The sequence below is a fragment of the Vidua chalybeata genome, chromosome 2 (assembly GCF_026979565.1).
Source record: "Vidua chalybeata isolate OUT-0048 chromosome 2, bVidCha1 merged haplotype, whole genome shotgun sequence".
Classification (NCBI taxonomy): Eukaryota; Metazoa; Chordata; class Aves; order Passeriformes; family Viduidae; genus Vidua; species Vidua chalybeata.
This window is the reverse complement of record NC_071531.1, coordinates 105,217,106-105,230,300: the sequence shown is the minus strand read 5'-3', so window position 1 is coordinate 105,230,300 and position 13,195 is coordinate 105,217,106. Positions and strand designations below refer to the sequence as shown.

Here is a 13,195-nt window from a genome sequence, read left to right as displayed (position 1 = left end):
TCTAACCAAGAGGTTACAAGTATGCAAATTCATGTAATTTATACTAATTTTTAGAACCTTTATGTTTCTTATTAATTTAAAGCTATTTAATAAAAAACACTGTGCTTGTTCCTGGATGAAATTTTCATGAATATAGTTTCACCAGTTAATTACTTTGTTCATATAAATTTTCTTTGTTTATTCTTAAATAAGATCAAGGTAAAAGATTGAGGGAACATGGTGAATTCTTGTCCCTTCTTTACCTCTAAGAGCTTTTCTATAAAGCTGGAGGTAGGAGTTTCCCCAGATATCAAGAAACAGTTGCATGCAGATAGACAATAATTCTGTGCTTTATAGAAATAGTTAAGTGAAGAGTAATTACTTAGTTATTGAGCATTATTAAGGAAAAAAATTAAAGTATAGAAAGTGTACAAATGAAGCCTTAACAATGTCAAGTTCATTCCGGGACAAAATAATTGTTCAATTTAACTTTAAATAAAAAGTAAATGGGAAAAAATGTATTTACCAAAAAGAAAACCAACAAGTTGGCAAGAGAAATGGGCCTTGTTGCTTGCAGTACTGGTAGTCAAGGGGAAAAGATAAATGAATCATTAATGATCATCTATAAGACAAAGAAAATTATCCCATGATACTTGACTCAGTAATCCTAAAAGTCTTTGCACTTATGTGTCTTAGCATCTTTGGAATAACATTGTCCAAGAAGTGCAAATATTAGTGTTCATTTGAAACTGCACAAAACCAGTTCAAATTAATTCAACAGAAGAACATGAAGGAAAAGGGAATAAATATAAAATGTAAAGCATAATATAAATAATCTTTGTAATTATTCACCAGATAATATTTGCCAACTAGTTGTCTGAACTGTTGCTTTTTTGCTAATCTATATGTTTTGTGGGCTAAAATCTATTATCTAAAGGTAATCCAGCATTATATACAGCAGTTCAATGACATCCACTTAAAAATATTACTATCAGTATATGTAAAAAAGTAAGTCTGTTTACTGCCAGGGTTACAAACCACAGCATTTTGAGAAATTCAACATATTCATAATTTTCAGTAGAATAAATATGATGCACCTTTAAGTGATACACATCCATGAATAAGACATTGCAATTACATTCATCAAGTGTTAGGGAATAGTTGGAAAAACAGGCTAATACACAATCTTACAGAAGTCCCTCCTCTTCCATGATAACCTCTCTGAAGACTTTATGGGCATTTGTACTCAGGAAATCATTCAGATTTGCTTTGAAAGCAAAGGTCCTTGTATCTTTCTCCATTCATATACCTCTATTTAATAATTTTCCACAGACAGCTTCTAACAAACAGGATGTACCTTCTAAAAAAAGGGTGTCACAGTCACCTAGGACTGTGACATCCTTTTGTGACATGATACCCATGGTGAAAAGCAGGAGCTCAGGACAATTTAGAAGTTTGTCCAAGTTTGTGCTAGATGTCATTGCCAGCATTGGGATCAAGGGATGAGCCCTCTGGTGTGCCAAAATGATGACTAGTCCAAAACACATATTTATGAAAGTCCTTTCTGGGCAGTACATTAAAGGCCTAGTGCTTGTGTTCTGTGTTAAACAGCACCATCTCACAGTTTGAAGTCTATATATCACGTTGGAATGTGTTTTCTCTATCAGTGTGATGTTTTCACATTGTGTTTTATAATGTAGTAATTACACAGCTTGCCCCACAGTTCTTCTTGAAATTAATGCATCTCTTGTATTTAATAATAACACACATTTAATAAGACTATTTCATTGTCATAAATATTAAAAGCTACATAATATATGCACATATAAAGACTGCAGTAATGAAGGTGTTTAAAATAAACAACACTAACTGAAATTCAAGTTCTGAAGCTCAGTGGATCCTGAAAGCAAAAGTAGCTGTACAAATAAAGCTAAAATTGCCTTTGTTGATCTTCATTGTCTAAGTGGAAAGGAATACGGCATATGAACAAGGAGGGGGAACAGTGATGGGAAGTCCAAACTTTTCTCTTTAAATAATCTGGAGCATGGACTTCCCATTAAGGAAGCTGAAGAGATGCCCTTGCCCACAGCATTTAACTTCACCTGTTCTGTATCCTCTGTGACCTGACCCTTTTTCTATGGAAAGGACCACTGGACCTGCCAGACATGGCCCTAAGAGTTCAAGGTCCATCTTGGGAAGAGCTCTGCTGTGGAGGGAAGCAAGAAAATGGCCATTAGGCCATTTTCCAGGCAAACCCTGAGGTTGCAGGGACTCCGAGTGTGTCAGGCACAGCTGGACAAATCCCAGCCATCCTGGCTGGAGCTTATGGGCAGCTGAGCATTTCCTGCTCAGACCTAGGCAGTCTCAAAGAGACAACTGAATTATATGAGGACATGCAGAGCAGCCCAGGATAAAGGAGGCTCAAAATTGGATTAAATCAATTTTACTTCCACTTGCCACAAGGTGTGAACGGTATGTTCTGCACCTTAGGAACAAGAAGTTTAAAGTATTTATGTGAGCATTGTTCTTTTAACTCTTTCAAGGATGTGGTAAAAAACCCCACGTAATCTCAAATTGCAATATTTGGATAGGAATTTTAAGAATCCCACAACTGTGGGGATAATGTTTGACACTTGAGGGGGAAAGGGTTTAGCTATAAAATTCTCAGTTCAAGATTATAAAGCTAGTTGAAGTACAGAAAGGTTAAGATCAAAAAGTGCCTAGGAGTGTGGATTTTTATTCTGATTTGAATGACTTTGCTTGTTATATTTGGATGCTAATATAATTAAAAGGTCTTAATCTCCCTGTCTTGTGAATGTGACAATACCTCTCCCTTCTTGAATTAAAGAAATATACTTTTTGGAATAATGTGATAAAGTTTATAAGCATTTCTTATTTATATGTGGCCACGTTTTAGTTTCTCTATCAACAAAGAATAAAGACCCTTCAGTACTGAAGAACTGAATAGTACTGTGACAAGTTTTCAGAAAGCTGTTACAGATTAATCTAGTGAAGTATATTTCTGCACAATAGAAAGAAATAGAGACTAGGAATTAGAGGAGGCTCTATTTAAAGTAAGATGCTGAAATGCTAATATCATAGTTACCAGGTCTTTTTTTGGAAAAGATATTAATTCCTCACTATTCTATTAGCTCTTTTATTTGTACCTTTTCTTTTTTAAACCAATTATTAGGAAAAAAAAGGAAAAATTAATCAGTCAACATAATATTTGGACTTCAAAAATTTTCTCCACAGGAGCAGCTGTTAAGGAAGTTAAGTAGTCACTGGGGGATAGGAAAATCCTCATCATGGAGTGAAAATGGCTGGATGACAAAGTCTAGAGTAAAAATATATAGTCGTCCTCCACTGTGACTGAAAGATTAAGTGGGCTGCTCCACTGCTTCAAGTTATGATGTTTGTTATTTAATACATGGAAATAATGGAAAGAAAGTTAGGCAATGAGATGACAGCACCTGCAAATGTCACAATTAGCTGGGTTACTCAAATCCAAAACACACTATGTGGGGAACTTCAAAAGGGAACCCTGAGATCTACAGCAGTGGATGACAGGATGTCAAACAAAATTCAACAGTATGAAAGCTAGCAGGCATTGAAAGAAGTAATTTGAACTATTTATGACCTCTCTTGGGTTCTAAATTAATTTAAAAAGACCAGAAAAAGAGATCAAGTCATTGTGGACAACTCAATAAAACCTGTGATGTCTCTTAAAGTTTCATCAGCTTCTCCTGTCCCCTTATAATTTCTCCAAATAAAAGGATCCCCTCACAACAAAACAAGAATCAATGGCAATATGACCCTGTCTATGCAATAAACTACATCCAGTATGGCTGATAGTATATAATGCAGCATCTTGTCTTATTCTGACTGCTGTGATAGAGAAGAAATAAGCAACAGAGGAAGAAAATAATCTATTTCTTAATGAATATGTTGTGTCTCTTTCTAACATAGAATGAGCAAAGATTTGGCAAAAGTGAAGAGACACAAATTTTATCTCTGCAAAATAACAGAGATGAAAAATATTTTTTTCATTAAATAAGTAACTAAATGCTAGTCTATGCAAGAAAGTTCCAAACCTGTAGGTGCATACATTTGGGAAAGCAATTTAAATGTGTAAAGTCAAACTGAGATAAAAGTGCTTCTAGTATCAATTATTACAGGGTGCTGAGCATCCCATAGAGACTCTTCTTTCTCAGAAATCCAGAGAGGGGAGGTGTCAGTGAAGGTCTTGATTGAGCCCTTCTGCCTTGCTGTTCGCTCTGTGAGGCAAGATTTACCCTGGTTTTGCCACTGTTGAGAGAGCTGAGGGATTTCTCAGGACAGTCCTTGTTCCTTGCTTATATTTTAGTTATTACTTAGCACAGCTAAGGTTTATAGAGTTATCCCTGTGATTAACCTGACTACGTCCTCTGCATCTGCTGGGCTACATGTGTCTCTCTCCAGCCCAAAGGTAAGGGTAAGAGTAAATCTCATATGCTATAAAAAATAACTACACAGTTATACAAGAACTGTGCCAGTGTTGCCATGGACAGTCACACACCCACAGCAGGGATCTTTACACAGTGTACCTCCAAGTAGAACACGTGGGAGGAGAGGAAGGAAAAAGTAAAATGAGCATCCTCTTTTTTTTTAGTTTTATGTACAGAACTGATTAAAATAGATTTCAAGGAGAAAAGTTCATTGTACAGTTGTTCAAACAACTGTGCTTTTAAAAATATTTGGAAATGAGAGGATTTACAGAAATCCATTAAAAGGTGCTCATTAAGGTGATTCATTCTGCTGATGGAACTTCTAGTGCCAAAGATTTCACAGGGGCAGAGGCAGGAGGTCGGATGCTATCCAGGGAAATGGTTGAGTCCCTGTTCCTGGAGGCGTTTACACAACATGGAGATGTGGCACTGAAGGACATGGTTTAATGGTGGACTTGGCAGTGCTGGGTTAGTGGTTGGACCTGGTGATCTTAAAGGTCTTTTACAACGTGAATGATTCTCTGATGCTATGATTCTATCCTCTTTCACTAAACTGGTTTGAGCTGAGTATGAGCTGAGCATGCTGATGTATATCTACTTTTCAGCGTAAAGAAAAGGTCCATATTTTACCTATGGTTTCAATGCTGTCTCATATTTTGCCAGGTTGTTCCATATCACAATTGCAGCAAAGAATCTCAGTAAAACCCCAGATCAAAGAAATTAATTGAAGTATTTTCACAGTTACCCTTAACTCCAAGGCAAATCCATGCACCACTCTATTCTTTGTCTTCTTTTCTGTTTTCTGGTAGTTTTGTCTTGTCCTATGTTCTTTTACATACTTGAAAATTCCTCTAAATTACTAAATATTTTTCAATATCAAAAGGTTTCATCATTCTTTTGTCATTGAATAGTCCTCTTAATCTGTAATTACTTCCTGTTCTCTTCTACAGTTCACAATATTTTCATATTCTCATAAAAACCTCAATTCTGTGGAAGGGCAGGTTGCAGAATTCTCACTGTCATGTTCCTGTTGTGATCTTCTTTCAGTCCCTACCAAGGCAGATGAAACCTTGAACTGCTGTCATGTTCTGAGGTGCCTCCTCTCTACTGATTCTCACCACTGATGTCACTCTTTGACTTCCTTATTTTTATATGAAAACCCATAAGAACTAAAGCTAAAAGTGATCCATGTTGCTTTGTGAGCCGGTGAAGGATTAGTCCCTGCTCGTGTTTGGTGTAAGCTAGTTTTGTACATGTTAGCCATTATCTTGAAGTAGTGTTTCATTGTGAAAAAGAATTCCTTCTTACACAACTGAAAATTTTTATTTCTATCTCACTTCTACATTGGACTCTTTATGGAAAAACTCTGTACTTTTTCTGTGGAGATATTGCCTGAAAAATACCTGTAGGCTGTTGTGCAAGCGCTTAAAATATTGGTTTAAAATGAAGCATCTCTCTTGACAGTTCTTCTCCAGAATGTGTTGGCCTAATAAAATAAAATCTTTTTTTTTTTTTTTCCTTTTTTTTTTAATCCCTCCACATTATCAAAATGTTTTTGATAACAGGACGGCAAGAATGGGAGGAGCTAATACAAATTCATTTGACTGGTACATTTCATTTTAGGCTAATTTTGGCTGTACCCTTGTAGCAAATGGTAAATGAGAAAATATTCTCCTACACTGTTTGCATATAGGTTACATCAGTGGAGAAAATTCATATAGGAAAAATGTGTAGTGCAAGTTTGTTGTTCAGTGCCAATTTGGGTAAATTCTGACTGTAGTCCTGAAGCAGAGGAGTCAGACAACCTTAATGAATTACATGACTGGGTTTATACAGAAAAACCTTTTACTTGAGATCCCTTTGCTTGAGAACCCCTTACTTGATTTTGAAGTGAAAAGGTGGTCTGTGAAAGAAACATTATTGCTCCCTCAAGTTCATTTTAACCCTTTGGGTAATAAGCTGAAGTGTTACATCAGTTCTGTGGATTTCATTTCCACACCTAACAACATCAAATTTGAAACTCTTACAAATCAAAAGAAAAACCTTATTTTCAGGTTAGACAATGAGTCAAATCAATTTTGTCTCTTAAGAGCAGAATATAATCTGGAGGAATTTAAGAGTGAGAGGAGTCCATCGCTCACAATCATGAGCACTAGTAATCATACCAAGAGTCCAAATGAATGAATGGGGACTGTCATTTGATACTTTTTCATTTGGGTTGGGTTTTTTCCTTCAAATGGATGTTGGTTTCAAAGGAATGCAATATAATTTATTTTTCTTTTCCTAAAAATGATAGAAAAATATTAATAAATTAGATTAATAATGAACAGAATATTTTTGGTGTGTCTTTACCCAAAAAGTCTGGGAATCGAAGAGTATGAGTCCTAAGACAGTTTTAGAAGCAGTTTTCCCTGTGAATAAAGGGAAACTGTGTGCTGATGTAGTGTAATTTGCTGCACATTTATTGAGGTGTGAATGCCTGGTATTTAAAATTAAAAGCTGCTGCTATGAGTTCACTAGCTAAAGTAGTGACAGGAGAGAAGAAGAAAATTTTAAACAACTGAAATCTGTAAGAATTGCTGGAGAGGTAGAAGCTATAAACCTGTCCTCATGTATTGTTTGCTTCATGCTTTCTGATGCTCCTCACTGAATAATGAAAATGTCTGCTGACTTTTTTGCTGAATTCTAAGAATGAAGCAAGTGTAAAGGCAGGCTGAAAAAATACTGTGCTTCAACTTGCTTTTAAAGAACTCTAATATTATCAAGGCTTAAGAGCACCATTTTCCTATCAAAAAAGACTACATGGCACTTCTCTTGCAGGTGGATTTAGGAAAGCAGCCTGCCACTTTTGCATTGCAATGAACCACTTCATAAATCTAGGGACTTAGATATTTGGCTAAATTACAGGTTTTTGTTTTCAACCCATGAAGGCTGCAGTTACCTAACTAAAATACACAGAAAATTTTGGTAATTAATTTTTCAAGTAACTATGCTTATGGTGTCTGTACCCTGTCCAGAGGTATAATGTTTCTGTCTAATAAATGAAACTTATAAGAACTCCGACTATAAGGTTCTCAATTGTTGGCTCAAGGCTTTACGAAGAACTTCTATGCCTCAGAAATGTAACATATATTTACTTAGCATCCTCTACATTTTATTAGTGGAGTAGCTCTCTTTAAACTTGTCAGCTGTGTATTTGATGACATGTGGGGCACAACAGCTTTTAACTGTTTATCAGACTCACCTAGAGACAGTATCTTCAAAGTGGCTTTCTGAACTTTCCCGATGTAGTTGAAATGTGTGATCTTGTCATTAGGAGTTTATTTATAACTTTTCTTACTTTGTAAAGCTCCCAAGATAGATTCCAAGGGATCCCTGGATAGAGAGAAAAAAAAAAAAAAAAACAAAAAACAAATAATTAAACACAATTTCTCTTGGTTAGCTGTTGTTGTTGAATTTTGTTGGCTTTGCTTCTTTGTCATCTGGGTAGCTGCACTCAGCAGACTCCAGAGTCTGACTGTATGAAGCAGTTCCCATTTTGGTAACAAGAGATTGCTTGCACCAGAGAGCTGATGTTCAAAGGCAGTGCAGTTACCACTGCTCATGCTGAACAGAGTGTGGAATTTGACCTTTATGAAAGAATTGCAAAGAGGCTTTGAAATCCCTGTAATGGTATCCACGGAAAACAGAGAGGAGCTGGGAACAGGGAAGTTTTAGTGGGTTTTGGAGAACAGCATGCTATCCCCCTCCCTGTCCTATGTACCCTCTGCCACCCTTCAGTTCCTGAAAAAATGTGACTGCAAAATTTTGTGATATTTCATTTTTCTCACTTGGAGTCTTTCTCAATAATATACAAACCTGTTCCTTTTCCTTATAGTCACCTCACAGTCTTTTGTTAGAAGGATCATCTGTGCTTGTCTGATTCAAAGGAAGACCTTTGGCATCTATTTATATGCAGTGTTGAAGACAGGATGCTGAGCGAGAAGGCTCTTGGATTTAACCCATTATGGCCATTTTTATGCTACATAAGGGATTGAGAGTTACATTCCTCCTATTGCTGGTTATCCTGCAGACATCTCTTCTGCTAGCATGGAAGCATGTCTTTTCAAAGTGTAGCACAGCTTCCTTCTCTTCGTGGAGAAAACTGGTGTATTAAGAAGGATTTTCTCAATGTCCTTGTGTTGCTATCCCAAACTGCAGTTTTGGGTCCTGGGAAGGCAAGACTTTGTACAGATGGATTTCACAAGGGAAACTGTGCCTTTCAACCTGCCATTGCAACCTAATAATCAAAAATGAAGCAAATGTAGAAAAGATACCTGTATTTTCTGATGCCTACATCTCCCTAGGATTATACTCAAGGACATATTCTTTTGAGGATATGCAAATGAAGTGCTTTGAGCCAACATTATGGGTCAAATTTACTTGATTACAAAAGTAGTTATGTTTCGGGGGCTATTTGAAGGGTAAATGAGCATGGACATGGGAAGTTTCTTTTCTGTCTGTTCAATAATTCTTTAAGCTGCTTGGTAGCACAGGTTGCTGGTCTCTTCCAGCCAGCTGGTGGGTTCCCAGGCAGAGTCTGTCACATGCTTACGTCACATGGAATCCCCATGCACTTGCAAATGCTCTGATCCCTGGAGAGGCATGGGCCTTTGGGGGCTGAAATGCTGTCGTTGTACTGAGATGTTCTGCTTAGGAATTCAGGGCACAACGTAAACCTAGCTGTGGATCATGCCATTCCACCTCTTTTTTTTTTTTTTTTCCCTCCTTTTCATAAGTCCTGGATGTGATATGTTTCCCAATGATATGTTTCATCTTATGTTGTTGCTCTCAAATTGCACGTGTGAGAACACAGCATCTCAGAAAAGATTTACAAATACGGGTGCGGTGACTGATGGCACTTTATTTGTGAAGGAAAAGGCATATGTTTGCCTTGTGGTGTGTGGATCAAAATCCAGTGAAAAGAGAACTGACTTCATCAGTAATAGGCGTGTTATTTACCCCTTCCCCTCTCCCCACTAAAATAAAAGACAGGAAAATGCTGAATGCTACGTGGAGATAACACACAATTTATTGATTCTCTCTGTATGCTTTATGGCTATAATGGACTTTATGAAAACCCTAAGCCTGTCCATTTTATCTTCGTAAATAATTGACTGCAAACACTGTTATAAACTGGGTAAGTGGAATGAGATACATGCAAGGAGAAGACTGTACAAGTAATTATATGTATATGGTACATTTCAGCCTGTTTTGGCAAAGTTCAAATACACTTCTTCATAGTGTCTGAAAATTAGAGATCTATTTTTTGGCTCAAGTCTGTTGTCACAACTACCCTTAACTCTACTGTAATTTACATTTCAAGTGTACTGGAATCTCTGAGCACCGCCTCTGTGTGTTGTATGATTACTGTTAATACTTGATTTCACAGTTATTTACAGCCTTGATGTATTGCTTGACTGTTGCTAATATCTCATTTACTATTCTGACCACCCTGAACAGCCTTTCTACATGATACTTCCTGGAGTGTCTAGTCTTTTATCCCCTAGCTGTAACTTCTAATTTCTCTCTGGCTGTAAGAGTCTCATATCTTTGCATCAGAAAGTATTTTTACTTTTGTGTTGCAGAGCTCAACACAGATACCAGGGAGCATAGCAACACTACCTCATAGTCAGAACTTGGGGACCTTTAGTGTCCTAAGGAGGTGACTTGGAGAAGCCCAGGTTCATACAGCTCCTGGTTCCAACTAGAAGGTCACGTATATTCTGCCTGAGTTCAGGTTGCCACTGAAAGAACTCCATCCTCTTGCTAGTGGCATTCATTTCCCCTTGGCTTTTTGTGCTGGCATATGATTGTTAAATGAGCCAGATGAAGGATTGATCCTTCTGCAAACTGATCTTGTATTTCTTCTGATTTACTTTTTGGGACAGGTCCCTAATCTGCTTTAGGATACAGCTGTGAGAGGCAAGTGTCAGCACAAACAAGGTGGAGGAACAAATGACCCAGGAGGGAAAGCAGATAGGACCACCACTTCAGGCAGATGTTCTGATTTATGCTACAGGTTTTGGTCTGCACACTCACTGGGAATTGGCAAATGGGAATTGCTGCATTGCATGGGAGCAGGAGTCTGCCAGAAAAGTGATTGTCGACATCACTCACCTTCAAAAGGCAGCAGGTTCTGTCCCCCCATTAGTTCCTATTGACAAGCTCTGTCTTTAACACAGGAGATGTATGTGAAGTCTGGCACTCCAGGCTTTGTAAGCTGTTCATCCCTGCTGCAAGCACCCAGTGGTACAGGTTACATAAAGTTCTCTCCACAATTTAAATTGGCATAAGTGAATGCCTTATAGAAGATAAGCATAATTATCCAAACCCTTAAGTAGCAGCGCTCATAACATTTGCCAAACAAAAATGCAGATAATTGGAATATCTGGCTTAGCACATTCTGAATTTGGCCTTTGGGATCTCAAAAGCTCTGATTCGGTCTTCCTGGTTTGGTGAGTTGGATTTCCACTTGGGAGATTCTTTCAGCAGATCTTAGGTTTTAAACCAGATAGATATTGACATCTCCTTGGGATCTGCCATGGGAGTTATATTCCTAGATAAATCAGAATACTATCTGTACTGCCAGCTGCAATGTGAGAGAGTTAAGAGAAGTCTTTTAAGTAGCCAAAGGCAGCTAACAAAAATAGGTAACACCTCCCTCCAGGTTATTTTACTTTTCCTAGACTGTCACAGGCCTCTGAAGGGTGTATTTCAGATTGTGACTTAAAGTTACCCAAATCTAACTTACCTGTACCCTAGGCAGGCAGGCAGAAAACAGGCAATGTCACATCATAGACCATAGATGATGTCTGAACTGAATAATAAATCTTGATAGAGATTTATTTTCCATTTGCCTATTGAGTAAAATAGTTTTGGCAAGACAGACTCTGAACTACAGAGGCTGCTGCTGGTGAAACAAAAGAAATGGGTGGCAAATTAAGTTTATGCTATTAAATTGGTATGATGATTTTGGCAAAGTTGATCATGGCAAGCCCTGCAGAGCCTCACTCACTGGGCACTGATGGCTTCTGTTCTGACAAAATTCACTTCTTTTTGTGACACTTACATTGGTTATCAAGCAAAAACTCAGCCACAGTTACAGGCAAATACACATTAGGAACTGAAGTGAGAAAGCTTTCCAGAAACATGGTAATTAACTGAAAACTAGATACTTTTAATTTTAGAGTATTTATGTGAATCTATACATGTTAGTGGACAGAAATGCATGTCTAAATACTCTGAAGTTTGCCCTGGAGTGATGTGGTAATTACCTGGTTATGAGTTGTGCATGTTAATTTCTGCAGGTGATATATCTGGTTTATCTGGCTTTTAAAGATATTATATTTTCCTTCTTTATTTTTTTTTAATGCTCCTATTTTCACAACAGAGCACAGACAGCATTCCTATAATTATGAGTGCAGGCAAGAGTTGACAAGGAGAAGCAAGAGCTGAAAGTGAGGTAGCTTCTCAGTTAATCTGAGGAGAGATAACTGGCAATAACATGAAGAAGTGCAGAGATGTGTCCAGAGAGGCAAGCAGAAAGGATACTTTTATCAGCATTGTTTCAAAGCAGCTATTACAGTAAGTACTAAAAGAGGAAAAGAAGCAATTACAGTAGTGAAGCGTAACTGAATTTTGAAATGCCTTTTAATAATGTGCAGGACAGGAACTACATCTTTACCTGAGCAACTGGGGAATGATCTGGATGTGTCTAGATTACCTGCTTTCAATAGAAGCACAAATACAGAGAAAAATTTTAGTTGAATTTGTAATTGAGAGCATGTGCTTATGAATTTCTAAATAAGACCTATCATCAGAACTTTCAATGTTTCAAATGTTTTTGATAGTGGGGCCTGGGCTAGGTACAAGCCCCTTCCATTGTCAATGTGTTTGAGTGCTTGTTTTGTCTGAAAACTAATCAAAGATACAGATTATATGAGCCTTTAATATTCATTGTTATTTACCTCTGAAAGATTCTGCTGGTTTGCTTTGTGATTGCTTTTGTAAAAGAAATGCTGCATTGTAATCAATTTGCTGTGTGCAGTTTAAAATGTCAGGGACATTTCTGTTATTTAACCTGCAGACTCCTGCAGAATGGGATGAGGCAGAGTTTTTGAAGTAAGGCTATTTTAAGGACTAACTTCTAAGAGATTTCAGGTTCTGCATATCCAAGTACAGTATATCCTTTCTTATTGTTTGTTTTATTTTTAATTTAAAGTCAAGATGCCTTTCAGGCAGCAGCTTAGATGCATTGAGTTACTTCTTTTCTTCACTACACTTCTCTTTGTCTGGTCATTCTTTTAAAAGTGATAAATACACACACTATTGACTCTGATCACTTTTGAGTATTGACATTGCTTGAAAATTCATGGGAAATACTAAATATTTCTTTGTTATCAAAATACATATTTGAGTGTAGAATTCAATTAAAATGTCATAATCAAAAATAGTAAAAAAGCAAACTGCTCTATGCGGTAATTTAAAGAAAAAACCTTTAAAATGGAACTCTGTGGAGCTTTTGTAGATACATAGGCCTCTCTTCACTGTTGGTTGAGTTTATTTAAAGAGCTTTTCTAGTCACCTTTGAACCTAAATGATTTCTCCAGATGTACAAGAAGTGAACAATGTAAAAATCTTGCTGCTTCAGCAGAACAGGATCCAGCTGGCAGGGAACTGGATCTGCA

General features: G+C 37.2%; 2 long non-coding RNA genes across 2 annotated transcripts in view; one reads left to right on the top strand and one right to left on the bottom strand.

The window, feature by feature from the left end:
- Window positions 1-13,195, top strand: part of LOC128802581 (uncharacterized) — a 310,109-nt gene that overhangs the window by 201,403 nt on the left and 95,511 nt on the right. The gene's annotated exons all lie outside the window — the stretch shown is intronic.
- Window positions 1-13,195, bottom strand: part of LOC128802576 (uncharacterized) — a 34,481-nt gene that overhangs the window by 17,372 nt on the left and 3,914 nt on the right. Inside the window, exon 2 of the long non-coding RNA XR_008435489.1 lies at window positions 7,711-7,841. This is a non-coding gene — a long non-coding RNA (uncharacterized LOC128802576). The remainder of the gene's footprint in view (window positions 1-7,710; window positions 7,842-13,195) is intronic.